The sequence below is a fragment of the Ctenocephalides felis genome, unplaced genomic scaffold (genome assembly GCF_003426905.1).
Source record: "Ctenocephalides felis isolate EL2017-DRISC unplaced genomic scaffold, ASM342690v1 CF-g0.4_SCAFFOLD_01604, whole genome shotgun sequence".
NCBI lineage: Eukaryota > Metazoa > Arthropoda > Insecta > Siphonaptera > Pulicidae > Ctenocephalides > Ctenocephalides felis.
The window spans coordinates 34463505-34485455 of record NW_020537758.1 but is presented as its reverse complement, the minus strand read 5'-3'; the positions used below and the strand labels follow the sequence as shown (position 1 = coordinate 34485455).

Here is a 21951-nt window from a genome sequence, read left to right as displayed (position 1 = left end):
TCCGGTATAATGTGCTTAAGTTGATAAATAATTTTATTTAATATATATCTTTTTGATATGTTAGTTGCAATTATGGAAATTTTATATTTACGGGATTTTATCATTTTTCTATACAAATGATGGTGCAAAAAATATTTTCTGTTATCTTGATTTTGAGAAACTTACAGTTTAATTAAACTGTTATATGGCGTTAAAAGAGATTATCCTAATCTTCTCAAAATAAAATTTTTGCGGACATTTCATGTATTTCCTATTTTAATTACAATAAAGAAAATTGAATATCAAGGATATTAGTTGAGGCACATCTGAAAAGTTTGTTTTTATTCTGGCCATAATTTATTATTTAATGGTGAATAACTAACTGATTTAAATATTTGGCAGCTACCATAAAATGACTAGATTGTTTAACGTTTTTTTATATAATAAGTTTTAAATACTTTCTTGAATAATGACCAGGTGTCAATTTTTATTTTGGGATATAAACCTCTTGAAAATGGTGGTATACAACTTTTAACTTAGGCATATACTGTTTCTGGAAATTTTTGGCTCTGCTTAGCTATTTTGCATAATTTTATCACGAATTTCAAACTAGTAATGAACATTAAGCTGTTGCTGTTGCTATTAGTAATACTTGGCACATTTTAATAGTAATTTTATACTTTTTGACGTTCACACACAATTTTAGGTTGACCGTTAAGGTGAGGCATTTAAAAATCTTATCTACAAACATTTTTATTGCAACAACCTTTGTTGCAGGTGGTTGGTTTATATTGACGCTGTGATTAATAAAACATGCGCAATTTTCGATAAAAATGTACAATTTATCTTATCTACGTTTCATGCGTCGTCAGTTAACAAAGGCTGTAATCAGTTAATATCATTTTGATATTGATTTCTTCGTATTTTGAAATTATTTTGAAATATCGGTGTCTTACTTATTTTAATTAAATTATCTATTCAGCAAATAAATCAAAAGCAGGTCATGAAATGCCCTACTACTCTACTCTATCGACCGTACTGCGGATAGATTTTCTTTCTAGTCCTCGTTGCATACCTAGGATAAAGAATATTTCTTTTTAAAGTATTTAACAAGTTTTTTAGATTAATTTTTTTTATCTCAAATATTATAACTAGACACCATTATATAAATATTAACAATTCATATTATATCTTGGCGACACATTATTTGTTTCTATTGCATATTTTAAAAGCATTGTCTTTTGAGAAATGCTTGTACTATACCATTTTCATGTGGAGCTCTAATTGCTAATAATATATGTATATAAAAACTGAGTATTATTTTTCGAATAAAATGATAAAGTGATACATTTGGAGACTTTGGAGACATGGGCTCTAAAGTCAAATCTTACTTTGGAGGATTTTGAAATGGTATCTGGGAAAATAATGCAGATAAAATGCATCGCTTGAATTATAAGTAAGATGATGGTGTAGAAAAAGGCCAAGGGACTTTATTGGACATAAGTGATATTTTTACCAAATATTTTTTACTACTAAGAATGTCTCTTTTTAAATAAGTTGTTTAGTAAATGGTTTATAAAATGTGCCAAAAATAAACAAGTTTATATATGTGTTTGCATTTGTGTGTGAAAATGCGGTAGTTTTGTTAAATAAGTATTTTGTCAGATGAGTACTAATAATGAAAAGAATAACTCTCTATATATTTAATGTAATTACTTTTTTATCAACGATTAAAGTTTTATATGATTCTTGAATTTTATATATATTCCAATAAAAATCGTTTAAATAATCTTGATATTACAAGTGTACCATATGATTTAGTTCAAGCTCGTCTATTTCTTAGGTTCTGACAGTCTATTTTAATTCAAAATAAAAAGCTACTTACTTTGATAGAATCTCAAGTCACTTAATTTGAAACTTATTTTTCAAAGTTTGATGTAGCAATATAAAATAGCAATATGTCATAAGGATGTATCTTATTCATTTTTAGACAAATTTTAAATACGAGCATTCTAGTTTGTATAGTATAGTCAAAACGATTCTTTTACACTTAACTAATTTTATTTAATAATTATTCGACTAAATTCACTTTTTTCTCGAATTTTACTGTTTTCAAATTTATCTCCCATTTGTTTAGCATTTTCATACAAAATCGTATGTATTTTTATTATGATATACTGATATTTGCTTAAATTTTTATATAAATATTTTATTACTCAATTAAGATAATAGACCTTAAATGAATAAACTTTATTTAGAACATATTATTCGTCATTACTGATTTGCTATAATACAATAATTGCATTCAATTCAGCATTTATGTTTGGTTTAAGATAATTCGTAAATGAAAACTTTGAATTATACCAATTGATAAAATATTTTATCTTAATATTTTAATTCCAGTCTGCATTTTTCTAAAGGAATTTCTAATGGATTTTTTATGTTATTGCAGATTCGAGATAATTTGATTTTTTTCCCAACAATATAATTTACGTGAATCTTCCGTTTTGAATTATGTTTTTACAATGGTTAAACATTTTAACGAGTTATAAACTTTTAAGTAATTTCAAAAATTGATGAAACGATAATTTTTAATAGTGAGAATGGTTATTCGGTGAATTTGAATTAGATTTTATTTTAGTGGAACTTTAATTTCCAGTGAAATGCAGGATTTGATAAAAAATTTATCTTTTATAACTTTTACAACATCTTGTTGTTTTACAGACAACAAGTTTATCTTGAAAATTGCAAAGCAAGTAGTTAGATATATTAGAATTTAAGCAATTTTATGAATTTTAACTTGGTGTGAAGAATATATTTTAGGCAATAACATTCTTGTCAGAAATTTTGTTGATGATTAAATAAGAAATATTAATTGGATTTACATTAAAACAGAAAAATAAATGTTTACTTCTTAATCGTGTTAATAAGTATTAAATCATATTTATTTTAATTTTAACGTTTAATTTTAATATATTTAATTCATTAAAAAAATTTTTTTTCAAGTTCAATATATCAAGAACTCTGTATTCTTGATTTAGGGAATTGTAAATGTGTATTTATATTTTGTTAGAATTGCAATTACACTTGGTAACCATTTTGTGAAGTCTGGGTTTATATTTTTTAAAAATTTCTGTGTGCTGTGTATATTTTAAAAATACCTTTAGATGTTACAAACGGTGAAATTTGCTTTAAATATTGCATTTTATGAAAATTTTACTGTTTTATGGGCAATGCTTTATTTGTTTACTATTATTTAATATATTCACTATACCCGTATTCTCATTACTATAGCATTATAATTTTGCTATGCGTGAATGGCATTGCTTCTTTTAGAGATTTTCTTTTTAAACTAAAATAAAAAGATCGATAATAGTAACTTTATTGAAATATTCTATATTCAGAATTTGTAGTCCTGTACGATTTAGCATTATAATCAGAAATATTATAGCTTGAATAATTTCTGTTTTATTAGACAGAGAAGTTGAAACTTATTATTAACTTGCTTGATGCTTTTAAATATTTTTTATAAATTTAATATTTAGCAATCCTCACTTTTCTATTATCTTGAGCATATCTATCCTAATCATAGACGTTACTAAATTTAATACTATCTACAACATGAAATCAATAATAGATATATTTTTTTTATTCTCTATTTACAACTGTCCAGTTAAGGACATTTAGTAAATTTGGGGAATTTTTATTTGTCAGCCGTAAAGGGACATTGTATAATTAATATAAATGATGTGATTTAGAATACAATGAATTTTAGATTATTTCAATATTTGATGTACCAAGCCTTTATTTTGATCACTATCCTCAGTAAACGAGTTTGGCTCGCATTTACTATATTTTTTTTATTCAATCCTAAATGCGTATGATTTAAATGTATATTTTATTATCTAATTATCTTCTTTTTGATTAAATATTATATAAAAGAAAAAGTATTATATATATATATATATATATATATAATGCGTAATGCAGATTTTGTTTAATTTTTTGTTTGTTCTAAGTAGTGAAAAAATATTTTGAAATCGGAATAAAAAAACACACCACTCACACATGTTTTAATGTAGATATGTTTCTGTTTGTGAATATTGTAATGAAAGATTTGATTTTTTTAATTGATAAATAATTAGTGGATAATATTTTAAAATTTGATAATTTGAAGTTTGGCTCAATATAGTATTTGTTAAAAACTTTCCTGTCCTTAAAAAATCTTGTTCTAATTTTCAAAAATATCTTTTAAACTCATCTTGATAATTGACATAATATTGAAAAATGTGATAAATCAAGTAACTTCAAACAGTTTTAAGACCAATCTTGACTTTTACGACTGCTGGTCGCATGCGATCTTTCTCAATTTTTTTTATCTAACAAATAATTCACAGATTTTTTAATGTTATTTATCATTTTTATTCTTTTCTTTCTTTACCACATATGTTTTTGCTTTTATATTATTTTTATATATCTACATTTTTTTGGAGTTTATATGCCCGCATTCGTATTAGCTAAACATTAAAAATTTTAATACTAGTGAATCTAGACATTATATTATATGGTGTTAAATTATTTTGTTAGTTGTTTTTTATGAAATAAAAATTTAAATTTCGCATTTAATTTTTCGCAAAAGTAAATGTATCCATACTTTTATTTTATAGTTCCATTTATAAATATCTAATACCCAAATACCTATTGTCATAAGTATCGAATTATTATCATTATCATTCGTGTATGACTAATATTAGATGCATTTAAATAACCTGTCGCAAGCACGTGAAATGCTAAGCCTCAGTTTCACATTTCACAATGCATGTGCAGTTTTTTTTTCATTACCGCATTGTATGCGTATGCGGCTTGCACATGTTCATATGGATAATAAGATATTCTGTTAGTTGAATCTTTTCAAATTAATTCATTCATTGTTTTTTATATTCGCATGTTATTGTATATATTAATAGAGAAACTTCAGTCAATTTATGCGAGAACACGTTTGCACGTTTTTCATTTTCAACTTTCAAGTTATTTTTGAATTTATATTTATTTTCATTTTGCTATTCTTCAAAATGGAATTATCATTCTTTTTCTTTATCATTATTCATTCATTTTGCGATTCCTGATATATTATAAACGTGAGATTTTTTGTTCAATATTAAAACATATTCAGCCCATCATTTGATGAACTCATCAGAGATCTTGCATAATATAGTTCCAGCTACATTATGCAAGTAGTATCTAATGTAACCACCAGGAAAATACCACCCTTCCATCTGATCTTAACAATTGCTACTTTGGCAGTATTAACAACCTAGTTTATTCGTTTCACATTCGTATTACATCGCTCATTTCAAAAACCATACTTCATGTGATTTTGGAAAACCTTACTTATTGTCTGCTAGCAGATTCGATCAACAAATGCATTTTTAGAATTCAAAAATGTTGCCCGCTGGATCTAATACATATACCGGACAGTAGGATGAACGGCTTTTCCTGTGAACTTTTTTCTGTCTGAAGAAGTACTAAACGAAGTAATTTCTATTTTCGTAATCCTTTTTGTATGCATTTACATATTATAGTTAAGAATCCTTATTAGTGATTGTATTGCTTGATTACATATCCGCTTATTATAAATTTTCATCGCTTATAGGTAGGATTTTATTTAATTCAACATATTAACTATTCTTCAGAAAAAGCGCATTGTAAAAACATTGACTTGGTTTTGGAGGCAATACATTGCTATCTCATATGGTCTTTCCTAAGTATTTTTTTCGCTTCATAGATAAATTTTCAGTCTTTATTATATTACTTTCCTTTCGGTGGCATTAGATTGATATTTGATTCATTTCATTTTCCAGAAGATCGCGTTGTAGTCACTAACCGTGCAGATATCCAACACTTTCTGTTTTCGATTGCAGTTTTCTCTGACAAGGCTATAGCAGCCATTGGCATAGATTGACATGTCACCACTATTGAAAAATTGAAAACACCAATATTGAAATTTTTCAGAGAACCCCTTCTAACCACCCAAAACCACTTCTAAAGTATTTTACCACTTGCACCAGTCTGCTTCCTACCCGAGTATACTGCCCAAAAGTTGAAGTTGCCATCTCTTCCTCGAAACGAACTTTGTGTCATTATGATTTTGTGCTGTCATATCTTGGCAGCAAATCAAATTCAATCCATGGTTTTTCAGGCTCTTCTGACTGCTTTTCAGTTTCTGTTTTTATGAAATAATAATGTGATGAGATTCGTCAATTTGATATTATATTTTAAACCATAGTTCAATTTAAAAAAAAAAGTGGAAATGTAAAGTTGCTATATTCGTCGCTCTATCATCGTAGATATAATTGTTTTTTTTTTAATGTATTATACACAATATATCTATTTAAAAATTAAATAGCATTAAACATAGTTTTTTTTTTCACTTTTTGTATACCAGCTAATTTTTTTATTCTATTTTATCACTCTGACTTTCTTTATATACATTCTATATTATATTTGAATTTATAAATTCATTTTCTTCTATCAAATTGTCATCTAAAATGCTATTTTATTTGCTTATTTGGTTAATTAACTTGGAAGAGATTATGACATCATGACAAGTTAAGCTTTAGTCGACTTAATTTAATTCTCTCCTTATACTACGAATGATCGCTTTTTATTAAATAAATACCTTTTTGTAGCAATATTTTTTCCATCGTGTTAAAATATTTGTTACAATTGTTATTTTATATTGAGCTCGATCTTAATTCGCTTTGCAAAGATACAATATTTATGATCATTTTTACTTGTATCTATTATATACCACAGAGTCTCTTAAGAAAAAACGCGTTTAAATTTTTGCAAAGGAGGGAAACAGAAGAGGAATATTATGTTCAAATAGCATTATCTCTGAATTTAAATTTTCCATTGAATTTTCTCGTACACATATTCTCAAATAGTTGAACTTTTGAATTATTAATTAAAAGAAATAACTAGTGTTTTGATTTTAATTGCACTCTTCGGATCTATATGTTTGGTATTATGAGCATTAGATTTTGTATTTAGCATCACAATATAATTTCATCATATGAATTTAATCATGATAGCGTACTTTATTGAAATATTTTTTTTATTAATATGCTACTTTTTTATGTTATGCAGTCGTTGTTCTTTGTAATTTCTTCTCAAAACAACCCGATGGCATATATTTTAGAAAAAATGTGAAACTGTTGTCAAAGAGTTGACAGAAGTTACTAAAGAAGATAGGCAACTGGTGTTTGGATGGACTGTTGAAAATTGTCTATATTAAGAAGAAACACTTTTAAATGTTTGTAAAGTATATTATAGTTTGTTTTCTATTTTCTTTTATATTTTAATATAGTTTTATATATTTTAATATATAATAGTTTTATATTTTAAGCCTTAAAGCATGATTTTTGTGCTCAACTTCCATTTTATCACAGATTCTATTATTATTATTATGATTGACTTTAACATGCTGTTATGGTTTTGGGTTAGTTTCCTTATTTTGATAATACTTCGTGACCAGCTAAAAGCATTATTTTTTGTATAAACTGTTGCTTGTTGCAATTTTTATTGCACTAATTGATGGGTACTAAGTTGACTATACTTGATTGGAAATTATGCGTTTTCGTGTTGTAGAAGTTTTATGTATATGGAAATTTAGTTTGATTTCACAAGACAAAAAGTTTGTTAACGAATTTTGTTGTGCTCGCCGATATTTGATTATTTTAAAATTTGCTATCATTTTATTCATTTTTGGAAGTTCCTTTCCAAGTTCAGGAATTCAACGAGGTTAAAAATTAATTTAAATTTTGTTGCATTCTTTGGTTGTTTTCTCTAAATAGTCGATTTTTGGACACTTGTAGCTTTTAATATGTTTTTTATATTTACGATTTATTTTTTCTACGTTGTCTTCTTTTTATAAATGGGGCGCTCTAATTGTTTGCCGGGAGCAAATACCGAGAACATATTGTTTGTTTTATGCAAGACGCTTTTTTCTCTGTATGCAACTCGTTACAAAAGAATTACGTGTAATTTTCTCATAACTCTGTTCGGTTCAATTCATATTATATTCTTCCATTTCTCACGTACTTTTCACCTATTGCATACCTGGTATAAAAAACCATAATGATTAGATAAGCAAAAAGTAGATCTGTATGAAGATATACACGAAGATCTAATGGTGTTATTAGACTAGATTTTATGATAGCAAATGTCAATTTACATATAGGAATAATGAGGTTCTGGTGTAATTTACACTAGCTTTGTGTTCAAATTGAATATTTGATATTATGGATTAACATCATAGATATAAAGTTTCTGATAGTATTGAAAAAAATGTATGAAAATTTATTACATCTATCAATTATGATAAATGAAATAGTTTTTTTCATATAAAATTGTACTATAATGTTTGCAAAATATTACAGGACTCTATTCTTTATTTTGTGCTCTCTTTATTAAATTTAAATAATCGTTCTTCACTGTTTCTAGATGTTAACTATTTAGCAGTTGTAATAAATACTTTGATTAAATATTTTTTAATATCAGATTCGCAATGTTGAACATATTTAAGAATTATATTTTTGAACTTATTTTAAAAATAATTTTATTTTAATATCAGACGAATGATAATTCTAAATACTAAACCTATGTTTTATGGTATAATTAATTAAATTAATAAAATTCAAATAACAAAAAAAATTGAATAATATATAAATTTGTATAAAATTATAATGAATTTTATTTTGACGTAACCTTTTTACATATTATTTTGTATTTTGATGAAAAGAAATGCTTGCAAAATTGAAACATTAACTCGTAAAGAATCATTTTTAAAAATAGTTTACACATAATTTTATTACATTGACGATTTTATATAAAATTTTAGGTAGTTTAAATAACCTCGAGTAATTCTATAACTTTGTAATAATCTGATACGATATTGCTTGAAAAATATTTTTGTAAGATTTATACTTAATAATTTAAGATAATCTTTCATATATTTGTAATACTTTCCTCATTCTTTTCTTAATTTCATTACAAAGAATTGCACAATTTACAAAAATGAAACATTTGTTCGACAAGAATCATTTTTGAAGATATTTTTAGCTATTTAGTTTTAGATAACTGTTGTATAATATAATATGTTCGTCGTAAAATTAAAACATGTTCCTTTATATAGCTATTTAAATTATTATCAGTACTAAAATTGTTTCTGTTACAAAAATATGGTTCCGGACTAGATTCTGTTGATGAAAAGATGTATTTCTAAACTTTTTGGGTTGAAAGCCATCTCTTATCCCAAGCGACAATTGTGTAACATTTCTTTCTTCCATTTTTTGTGTTTTATGAACAGCTTGAGCTTACGAACGTAAAACTAATTTTATGAGTTCGATACATTAAATTTTTGGTCGATCAGATAAATGAGCTTTCTTACTAATAGTTTTGTAAACAATTTTAAATAACTTTGTTGTATATATCAACATCAAAATTATAATATTATTATTTCGATTATATTTTTCATAATAAGTTATAGCAAAATCACGTACTAAGATTACTAGATATGTATTTTAAAACACATACTATAATATATTTTAGAATTTTAATTCACCCATTTAGGTAAGCAATGCTATACGCTTAATATTTTATTTATTAATCTTTTTTTAGCGAATTATGTTTGTATTAATTATAATTCGCATATTTTATTTATTAGCAAAAATTTAATAAGAAAATCAATTAACTAATATTTAATCTTGTTTCTATAATAACACAGAATCTCAGAACTCAGCTAATTATTCAACCCAGTTGATTCCTAAAAGAGAAAATTGTTTTCGCGATAAAACCGATTTGCCAATTTAGGTTTCTTTACGTTTCTGGTCATTCTGGTACGAATGAGACCAAGTATGGAAAAAGTTATCTCTGAACCACCTGGACCGATTTCAAAAATGCAAAAGCCATTTAACTTCATATGGGCGTTTATCAGTTTTGCGCGACGATCGGCCAAGCCGTTTCTTTGTAATTGGCAGAATAGTCTTAAATATTTCGGACACAATCTTGAATCTATTTTAAATAAATCAAGAATCATTCGAAAGATGTGTGCTGAGAATCACACATGTTGATTAGTTTTTGGTAAGGATCAACCGAGCCGTTTCTTTGCAATTACTTGTTAAATTTTGTTTTTTGATGATTCTGATGTTGTATAACGTAGTCTGAAATATCATACTAGGCGTACAATAAGCGTTTGAATTATAAAAATATAACCAAGTTTATAATTTTACTCCGGGCTTGAGCGATTTTAATAAGCATCTATACTGAAGTATAATGAAAGCGAATCCTTTATTTTTGAAATCAACAATTGAACATTTTACATAAAAAGCTAATTTTTGATAAAGTCGATTATTTACATATAACGGGAAGCTCATGCAACTTGCCTTAAGGCAAAATGCAATTACAACGAGTTGTTCTTTCAATGTTTATCCTTGTCATTATTATTATAATTTTCCATAATTCTACAATTACTGTTAAATTGTAGAAAGAACGCCTTAATCAATATGATGGCCTCAAGCAGTACTTTCGAGGTCAAAGTCAATTGCACGCTTAGACATCATTTGCTCTCACATTCATGGTGTTTCTTAGATTAGAAGATTCTTTATGACGGCATATATTTCCAATAATTACAATTAACCTTTTCTAGTGAAAATTTTATTTAACCAAAACTAATGATACTAGATGTCAAACTCAAGAAATAAATAATAAATTTTAAATTTGAAATCAATTGCTTTACGAAAATTATTGATGAATAATTTTTTTATGTTGTGTGTGGATTTACTTGTACTATTGCACTTATTGTACTAATGCTCAGGTTTTATTTATTTTCAACTTTTAGGTTCGTTGTTTCAAACGAAAATTGAAAAATTTCATATATATATATATATATATATATTGAAAAATTTCATATATATATATATACTTTTTTTATAGTTACATATTTGAGGCCAATCTCGTATTTTAACTTACTATCACAATGATATGTTCATAAAAAAGTTATGAAAATATATATTTAAATTTTTAAGTTGCTTATTATTCCTAGTCATATGTAACAAATAAAAACAACATAAATATTGAGTTTCTAAATATAGTTTTGTAGACATGCGTTTTTAAAAATGAATCCTAGCCTCTCAATTTTTGTTCTACAACATCATTCAAAATTTATCTATTATATTGTCATGTTTGACGTTCAGTAATAGTTTTATTTTTTTTTTTTCAAATACTCATAGATTTATTGATACTCGTTTTTATTATTCACGTTTCTGCAATTATGAGCTCATAACAATTTGCTAATATCAGTTATCGCAAAAAAATTTACTGCTAAATATATTTTAATTCACATGTCGTCATTTTCAATCTTTAAATTAATCAAATTCATTTATTTGATTATGTCATTCTATTACACGGTAGTCAACAAGGCATTCCTATGAGGTTATAATTATAACAAATATTTATAATTTCGAAGATGTTTTTTATTTTTATGATGTAATTGTTTAAAATTTTGTTTATAAATACAGTAATGACTATGAAACAAAAATAGGATGCGTTTGAATTGAATACAATAAATACCAGACATTATATTTTGTCGAGCTTGTTTATTCAATTAGACTTTATAACAACAAAAATTGTTGATAAATGTTTGAATTTCAATGCCATTGTTTTTGCATTTTTGGATTTCTATTTATTGTTATCAACATAATAACTGTTAAATAATCAAAGTTTATTTAATTTGCTTATGTTGATGAATGAGTATATTTGAGTAAATACTTGAATGTTGTTTCGACAAACCATGCATACTATTATTAATAAATAAAATTGAAATCTATATTAATGTATTGAAATATTAAAAAAATATCAATTAATGTTTTTTATCAAGAAGATTACTATTCTATTCAATCTTGCTTTTAAGCATTATAATCAATATCATTTGGCTAACTATATAAGATGACATTTGATACTAATTTTTCAACTATTTTTAGCCAAACAAATATATACTCGTTTTAACAACTAATTATAGAAGAAAAATGTGCTGCGTAAAATGCAGTTCGAACTGAATTAATCTATGGAAATATTCATTTATTTATTTATTTTTAGTTTTGTTATTTTTATTTGCTTAAAAAAACTTTTATGATGTGTTAATTTTTATTTAATTTTTAAGAATTTGTCTTTTTATTCTTTCATAAATTAATAAAAAAGTCTTCTTGAATAGTTCTACATGATGTTCTTTAGTTTGTTTATAGTAAACTTTTAAATTTTTATTCATATGGTGGATCGTTTATTTGTATATTTTGTGTATTTGTTACAATTTACTCCAGACAGAAGGGATGAAATATAAGGGCTTGAGAGAGATGAAAATGTCTGATTCGGCGCCAAGGTCAATGATTGAATGTCTGAAACACACACATATATATATATATATATATATCTCGTATATATATATATATATATATATATATATATATATATATATATATATTGACTGAATTTTTGTTTCCAAAAATTTTTAAAGAACATATTATTTATGATTGATGTTCTAGTTTCATCAGTAACTGTTCGTTATTTTTGGCGATTATAATTTGATTTTTTGTCACTATTAACGGTTTTATAATTCGTTTATATTTCCTTATTGATCAAATCTTCCTAAAACTCTATATCATAATTGCGTATAATATTTAAAAATATCTCACATAAATTAGTCTCCGTATATGTGAATTTCTAATGGTTAATTTTTGAATTCTTTTTTTCGGCGATATCTGATTCTCCAATGTTTTTTTTATACTAATTGTACTTTATTAAGTTGTGCTTATAATTAGTTGCAATCTGTTTCATTCATTTTCAAAATATTGCTTTTGTACTTTTGGTGCATGTTTTTTACGTGTATGAATGTTTCACAAACAAACTACAATCAATTTTGACCTTTGATAAAATTTTTATATTTCTTCTATAATTATAATTATTGACGTATTTTTTTCTTAACATCTTATTACGGTACGGTGTAATTTTAATTATGTTATTTACTGTAATTAGAAAATATTGTTCCCAAAAATAATGTGCAAAATGTTTTTAATAAATATGGCAGGCACTCATAAAATGATTACGTATAAAAATAAAGCTTACAAGAAGATTAATAATACTAATAATGCTGTATTTTTACGAATAAAAATTTTGTTTTTTATGTTTTAGTGTTTATATTAAATTTTTACTGATTGTGAGTATGAACTGCATTTTTCTGTAATTTATCTTGTTTTTCTATGCCAATTATTTTTTTACATAAAGTGGTTATAACTTTTTGAATAACATTTCTTACACAAAGTTACAATTATGAATAACTTTTTGATGAAACTTACACGGGTGTCTTGATATTGCTTTTACTATTTTTCTATGGAAATAATAAATTGGACTGAATTTAACATTTTATATTTTAACTCATAGACTTTCATTCAAAATTTATTCATGGTGTTTGCATATTTATATTCCCTATACTTATATAAAAAACTTATATTTCTTTCACATTTTCTTCACCAGCTTCTGGCCCTCAATTTGGTACCTTCTGCAACTGTATGCCCTGGGTTGATCCAACTGAAATATATGTCATATAAATCAAAATTTTATATTTTCCGCATCGTCTTTTGATATGAACAAATTGTCAAAGAATTAATATAATTAAAATTTAATAAAAAAAATGATCATCTTTTGATATGGAAACTAAAATCAAAATAATAATAATAAAATGAAATCAATAGCTATGAATATAGTTAAATTGCAATATAAAGCTCAAATAATTTTTCTAATCTACGATCGAAAAAAAACTCAAATATTTTTTTAAATATATATATCTTATCTTCAATTTCTGCTTCTCCATCATTCTGCAAATAAGAATATATCTTGGTGCACATATAGTTGCTTAGTTTTATTTTGAAAGTGCTGAATTATCTGAATATTGGTGTTTTTGTTTTGTTTTGCAGAACTCTTATAGATATTTTTCTCGGTTTTTATTTTTGTTCTAATAAAAGCTTATTAAATATTGTACATCTTTTATAGTGTACCTTCTGCATCCACTATGGCGTTGACTTCTTAATAAAACTATATTGAAATGCAAATATTTATTAAATTTCGAAGTCTTTATAATTTTGTTAAATATAATATTTTATTGATGGGTTGAGTATAATGAATTTTTTTCACTAATGTGTTCTGTTTGAATTTGAAGTTCTTTTATATATCTTTTATATAATGAAATTCCTTCTGAAAAGTTTTGTTCAAAAATGAACATTTCAAAACTTATAATTTGTATATTTTCATAATGTTCATGGAACGCCCACAACTTTTCCGGTGATATTCTAATAATTTGGTTCTTATTTGGATGATAATTTATTATATTTTTAAGCTGTTTAGAATAATGTTATTTATTATATAATAAATGCATATAATAATATTCAACTGAATTGAATTAAGACTTAGAGAAACATTTGGTAAAATGAACTAATAATTTCTTATAGCGTGGGCAAACATATTTTCGTACTTTCTAACAGTATTTCTAACGGTCTGAAAAACATCAATTTTACTAAATCTATATTTTATTATGAAATATTCTATATTGAATCAATTTTGAACTGTGTAAGAAATTTTGGAAATTATATTTAATCTTCCGATTATATTCTTCTCACTTTCTGCAGAATACATTTTATAATTACAATGTGATTTTTTAGAAGAATTTTATTATAAACAATGAAAATAAATTTAACTTGTGTTAACTTTTAATGGTATGTTGAATAATTTTTTATATCAATGTAATTAAATAAATAAGTCAAGAATCTGCTGCTGACTTTTATTGATATAAAAAGAATAAGGTTTAACAAGATTAATTATATTATATCTACGTTATCGTGATATAAACATTTTCGATAATGACTAAATATCTATGAATTAATTTATATTCTGATTGAATGTTACACATTACAATTGTTCCAATCAAAGATAAATATCTAATATTTTGTTTAAATAGTTATTTTTGAATTTGTTAGCAGTATTTTTAGCTGCAGAAAACAAACAAGAATGTACATAAAGATCAATTATATCTGTATTTAATATAACAAAATTTGCAAAATTCCAATGTTCATCATATATTCACTTACAAAAATAATAATAATATAAATTAACGAATATATGTTTTTGGAAACTTATACCTTGTCAAAATTTTTAAAGCACTTTTTATTTGCGTTATTTATTTGCTATGTCTCCAAAGAAATTTAATAGAATTGAGTATAAAATTCGTTTAAAAAATCTTTTTTTTTTGAAGAATATTAATTATAATTTTTATTATTATTTTATCGATAGTCAATCACAATATTAGATTTGAGAAGCAAAAATTATTTACCTCCGAGAGTCCAAATCTATGAATACATGACACTATTTTTTAAAATAGAAAATTTCGCTTCACGATCAAATTTTTTTTGGTCCGCTTTAAATTTAATTTTTTTTCTAACATGTTTATTGTTATAAGATATGATAATGGAGTGTATATTGCCATATACTGTGAAATTTGGCAATTATTTTATTTTATGAATGGTGTATTTATCGAAACGAAAAGAAGCAATGGTGTAGTTTTGAAAGTGCGCTAAAAACATTTTTTTCCAGAAAAGACCATATAGATTGTTTACGGCTATCTAATCGATTGTCATCTGATTTTTTTTAACACTGTCAATGAATAATGCGATTATATATTATACTGCTTTTTGTACATATTTATATCTGGGGTCATTAATGACTAATGATATTTTATTATAACATAAAAAATAATCTCTACCTGTTGTTCTTTCATTATCATGTGAATCACCTTCTTATCACATTTTGATAAAATGTGAGTAGTATTTCGTAAAATAACTGATAAAATTTTAACTCAATAATTTATTTCATTTTGTTGCAGAACTGATAATGATACGTGAGCTTCAAATACCTGCACAACCACCTACTAATGATCTACCAAGTTAATAGTTTATGGAGCTTTATTGGTTCTAACAATTGAATATTATGTGAAAAAATATTCAGTGTTATCAAGTGATATGTAAAGTATTGAGTGATGGTGGAAAATTGGCTATATTTCAGGTAACTTTAGTAGGTTCTAGATAATTTCTAATACACTGACCATGACAATCTGTTGGCGATTGTATTTGTTTATTCAAAGTTTTTCACTATGTGAAGTTATCTTGGTTTTATTTGAAATCGCATATCAAATTTCCAGAATATTTATTTATCTTTGTGATAGAATATGACTACCTTCCATGTTTAGACTTTGCATTCCTAAAGCTTACTTATTGAAATTTCAGTATATTGATATTTGGTATCTTGATCCAAGACTTTTGGGTTTATGTTTATAGTGTTATATTATTGTTATTACTATTATTATAGTTATAGTGTTATTATTAGTCACACATCACAGATTGGCTTGGGCAATCCCGGAATTGCACCTTGGGTCCCGGATTTTTTTAGAAACAATATTTTTCCAGGATTCAAGTTGTTTATCCGGGATTGACACAAATTTTAGATAAGATTCATATCTTCAAAATATATTAGAAAATATAGAAATAGACACTTACGATTATGCTAGTTGAGAATTGTAAAAAAATGGAAGCAAGTTTCATATAATGCTTAAATGCGAAGTATATAAATAGTATGTATGTTATTTATAAAAAATTATTTGTTAAAAAAAGTTTTTTTTGATTTCAATTAATTTTTTTAAATTTAACAAAGTTTCAATTAATATTTTTCGAACGTCGTATAAAGGATATAAAAAATATATGTTATAAAAATTCTTTGCTGATAAGAGATCATAAAATGAGGAAATATATTTTTTTATATATCAATCTCTCATCAATTTTTTTATATATCAATTATTTTTGTTGAGAATTACACAAACATTATTTTATGAAGTAAATTTAATCGTTTTTATCTATGCTATGTATGATCCATATAAATCTAAAATAAAAGTAATAAATTATTATTGAATATAATTTTTTTAATAATGACTTTAGTTATATACTCGTTTATAATTGACGCATATTTTTGAGAATAAAATATTTTCAATAGTGTAATGTTTTTTGTTATATCAACCGTTTTTCTTTAAGACAAAACACATTGATGTTATTTTAATAATATTAAACTTTTTATACGGAACCCCAATACTGTGTTTTCAACAATATTTATTTTCTTATCAAGCAATATGAATTAACAGCGATATTACATGTTTTTGATTTATTCAATATACATAATATAAAATAATGATACTTTTAAGAAACATTTTTATTAAATTATTGTTTTCATATGTTTTATTACTTCCGTCATTTGTTTTAGTTTATGCAACTATTAATTTTTTTTTCAAGTGTCAGCATCAATATTATTTGTATTCATTTTTAGAGTTTATTTTCTCTACGTAGTAAATGACATAAGCCAAATAGCTCATAGAATTGTTATGCATTCTGATTGCTATTGAAAATAAAATTTAAAAAAAATCTACGTTTCACGTTTTATGTAAACGACATATAATACAAAATTATTATTATTATATTACTATTATTGGCAGCACACTGTACTTAGCATTCTTTTGACTTTGTAAACTCTATTAGTTCTTTCCAAAATTGCTGTTTGACGAAACAATAAATATCATTAATTTTGATAAAATGATACCATTAATTGATATGTGAAATTTGAGAAATTTGCGGAATGTGAGACTTTTAATAGATTTAAGATTGCATAAAGATGGTTGAATATTTTTTAGAGTTTCTTAAGATACTGTCTTGCCTACTTTATTTTTTATTCATTTTTTAAATATTTTTTATACTTATTATTGTATTAATACTGTGTAGTATATTCAACTTTCTACATGAATATTAAAACAAAGTAATTATAGGCTAACGAACAGAGTCTAATTTTTTCCGTGTATTTCAATTTATCTTCAGTTGATTTGATAGTAATTGTCCTAGTTGGAGCTATGTGCAACCAAATTTTTTACATTTTTTATGAATTAATTGTATTTTATAATTAAAGTTTTTTTTATGGACTTATAGTGTAATTATTTTTGATTGTCCAGTTATTATAATTTACTAAGCAACTTTAAATTTCTTCATACGCATTTTTTTCTCTTTCGTATAAATTTTACCTTGTAAAGCACTAGATTTTGTTTTTTCTGCTGACATTGATTGATATGTGAATTTTTATAAGAATCATAAGTTTTTTGGTGGAATCCTCGGCAATTTGAGTATTTTTATATTTTCAAAATCAACTTAAGAAAAGAAATTTTTAAACTATTGACAATTTATATTCGTTTTTGAATTAATTGGAGTGTGAGTAATAAATACCTTGCTCTAGAATTTTTTCTTCAACTATTTTATAAAAATAATTTTTAAAGTATAATTGTCAATCCCAAGCTAAAAAAGGCTTTAATAAAAGCAAATAATATATAACAGTATTATTTTTTGTTTCATAAAAGCTGTGGTATGCGCAACTATTTTGTGCCAGAAAAATGGGTATTTGCTTTTGGCCCGAAGAAATTACATTTATATTTAAAGAATTTTCATCGATATTAATTTGGCTAAAATCAGTTGTTGGTTCAGTTGATTCACGTTACGGTTCATGTTACTGGTTGTTGATTCAATTGATTCACCAACATGGCCATCTGCAATGTCATATTTATATTAAATATGAAGATGCATACGCTTTTGTAACTAACATTTCGTTTTCATTTAATTTGAATAAGTCTATTTTTATGTTCCTTATGTATTGGATTTGAATATGTCCAATTTCCTATTTTCCACTGATCGGTAGATTGTCAAATGTGATGGGTGCAAACAAAAATGATGAATAGCAGTACCTAATTCATTATTATTTATATCTAAGACAATTAAGAATTGCTAATTCCATAAATTGGTTAATTTATTGATCAATAAATTGGCAAATATTACTGAAGCAGGCAATTGTCTGCCACAAGTACTTCCACCTCACACAAAATATATATTTTTCTGCATGATGGAGTTTTTGCAGTTGTGGATGTAAAGTAACATACATGATTAGTTTTAAAATTAGTGTTATATGTATCATGACAAACTTCTCAATAGCTTTTTAAACTCATGTGTCTATGGATGAAAAAGATTCAAAATTATTACAAAATATTAAAAACATATTTAGTTGCGCACTAGTTTGCATCTTTTTAAGTGCAAGTAATAGAAAGAACCCATAAACGAGGAACATATTAGATTTGATAGTTTGATTACTATTTTGATTTTATTAAATAATCAAGTAATATTTTTAATATGTAAGTTTTAAATACTTTTTGTGAAATATATTAAACTTGAATATGTAATTCAGTACAATATTCATTTGGTTTTGCATAAGGAATTGTTACTTTCTATGACATTTTTGTCATATGTTATTGGTACACGACCTACTCGAGAAGTGTGATACTGTGTAACGGTACTTTGATCATAGAAGACGGACATTCACATGCGCTCGTCAGCACCCAGAGAATGATTCATTCATTTGCAGACCAGACAGAACTGCTTTTGAGGATAGGTGTTCATGATCTTTATAAAATTTGTGAGTTTTTTTTAGATTGAATATTTATGAACAACTAGTGGGTGCCTTAAGGCAAATTGCTGGAACTTTCCGTACCAAAAAAAAATTTTTTTTTAATGATTAACATTTTTGAAAAAAATTTACTCTGAAAAATTAGTTTTTTTGAGAAACTATAAATTTTTGATAAAAATTTATAATTTCTCAAAGAATCTAATTTTGACGAAAAGTGTATTTTGAAATATTTTGGAAATTCTGAACTTTTTTTCAAAGCAATAGTACTGCTTTAACTGCATAGAGACGAAATATCGAAGCGCGTAAGTGCCGCGCCGCCGTCTAACGGATAAGCCTTGGTACGGAACCCATAGGAATGCAAACAAAATTCATACCTAATGTTAAAATCTCTATAAAATATCTGATAATTTGATGTGCATATGTCTAATGATCATTTTTGACCGCCAGATGGCATTTTTTTTCTCCGTTCTCTTAAAAACTGAGTTACCGTTTCTGGCACTTTTTGCCCGATATTTTCGGAACGGTTAGACCTGCCGTCGCCAAAAACTAATTAGCACGTCTCCTTTTATCAATACGAATCGAATGTTTTTTGAATTATTCAAATCGCTTCATCCGTGTTCCCGAAATCGTCGACGAAAATTTGTATACACATACACACTCACACATACATCCATCCATTTTTTCTAAGGTATGCCAAAATGTTCAGAAACCTTTGAAACGTAAAGATATATAAAAATTTTCATTTTCGATTTTTTTGCGATTACTATAACTTACCCTACGGGAAGTTAAAAATGTTTCAATAACTTTTTATATGGGTAATGGTTTCTTATATCAGCATCTAGAAAGATGTTCATATGATCCTTGAAAAACTATCACTAGTTTCTAAATCATATTTTATGGTAATTCAATACAAACCATATTCGTGCTCTTCTAAAAAAAATTTTTATGGTCTGAATGTGGATTTCATTTTTGTATTTACTTCATATTTATTAATAAAACGAGCTGTTTCAGCAATAAGCTGTCTCCATGGCTTCTAGTTTATTTTATTTTTATACTTTTGGAATGTCCATTTTTTGATGATTTTGATATACCGCCTCATCTACTACTTTTACTAATCAGGGTTTTGTATTGATATAATTTTGTACGACCGTTCTTTAATGTACAATTTTTAATGCATTGTTAAATAAAAAATAGAGATTTATATATATATATATATATATATATATATATATATATATATATATATATATTAATTGTTTAAATGTCATCGTTTATTATCGGAATCTATCGATATGACGATATTTTATAAATTAGTAATACCTATCTTTACTCAATATATAAATTTTATATGGATAACTTTTATTCCTCTCTTTTAGTATCCCTAAGTTCGTATCTGAATATTCAGGAGCTCTGTGGGGTTGCAGTTCATTATTCTGACTCCCTCTTGAGATGGTGGTGCTTTTTGCTAAAACCTTATAATAATATTGTTTTGTCGGGCTTAGCCAGAAGTCTTTTCAACTGTCGACAAACAAGGTAGTTACTCGTCTTCAACTTGTCGTTGCTTCTTATTCCTAATTTCAGTCCACTGTTGACTACTAGTGCGTGTCCGAATTTCTGTTATTTGACTCTATTTTTTGTATTTTTGTAGCAAAACAAACACCTAAAATTTTTTTAATACATGTAAATATTAAGTACTTAAGATTTTTAGACTTTTTAATAGAAACAAAATTTACTCTAAAAGAGGTACTTTTTTATATTTTGTTTTAATACGTTGTCTTCTAGATTTAGGATTGCTCTAAATTAGTGGTGAATGTGGGGCATGTCATCTTCTTTTACAGTACTGTCTCGATGTCTAGCTGTCCATTAGTACAGCTGCTAATTTTCAGCTGAGAATTAGTGCTGTTGCTGATGTCCATCTGTACTAGTACTGTTGCTGAACAGTAAATTGAGGCTGACGATGTCCAGTTTTTTTGTCTCGTAACTTAAAAAATATACTGCTATTTGCTGATACTGCTGTTGAGCTTGAAGAGCCTTAATTATTTTAACAGCTATTTGCTGCTATTGTTGAAAAGCCTGATTATTATTTACAGCCACTTGCTATTTTTGTTGGACTAGGGACGACCCTAATTATTTTTAGTGGAATAGTAGCTTTTGTTTGCCTAATGAGTCTGTCAATGAAATTGTGACTTGAATTGATATCCCGGGTAAATAACTTTGCCACCAGAGGTTAAGCCTGGAGTAGTCTCTATCAATGTAAAATTGAGTTCTATTATTCAATGGAAAATGGTTTAAATGTTGATTAATAGCTAAAAAAGAATATGAAAAACAGTTGAA

The 21951-nt window shown here is 25.6% G+C and overlaps 1 protein-coding gene across 1 annotated transcript in view; it reads left to right on the top strand.

Moving 5' to 3' along the window:
* The window catches only part of LOC113373652 (prominin-like protein), a 127083-nt gene that overhangs the window by 13835 nt on the left and 91297 nt on the right, over positions 1–21951 (top strand). Inside the window, exon 2 of the mRNA XM_026613936.1 lies at positions 15965–16143. The gene's annotated coding sequence lies outside the window, so the exon portion shown is untranslated. The remainder of the gene's footprint in view (positions 1–15964; positions 16144–21951) is intronic.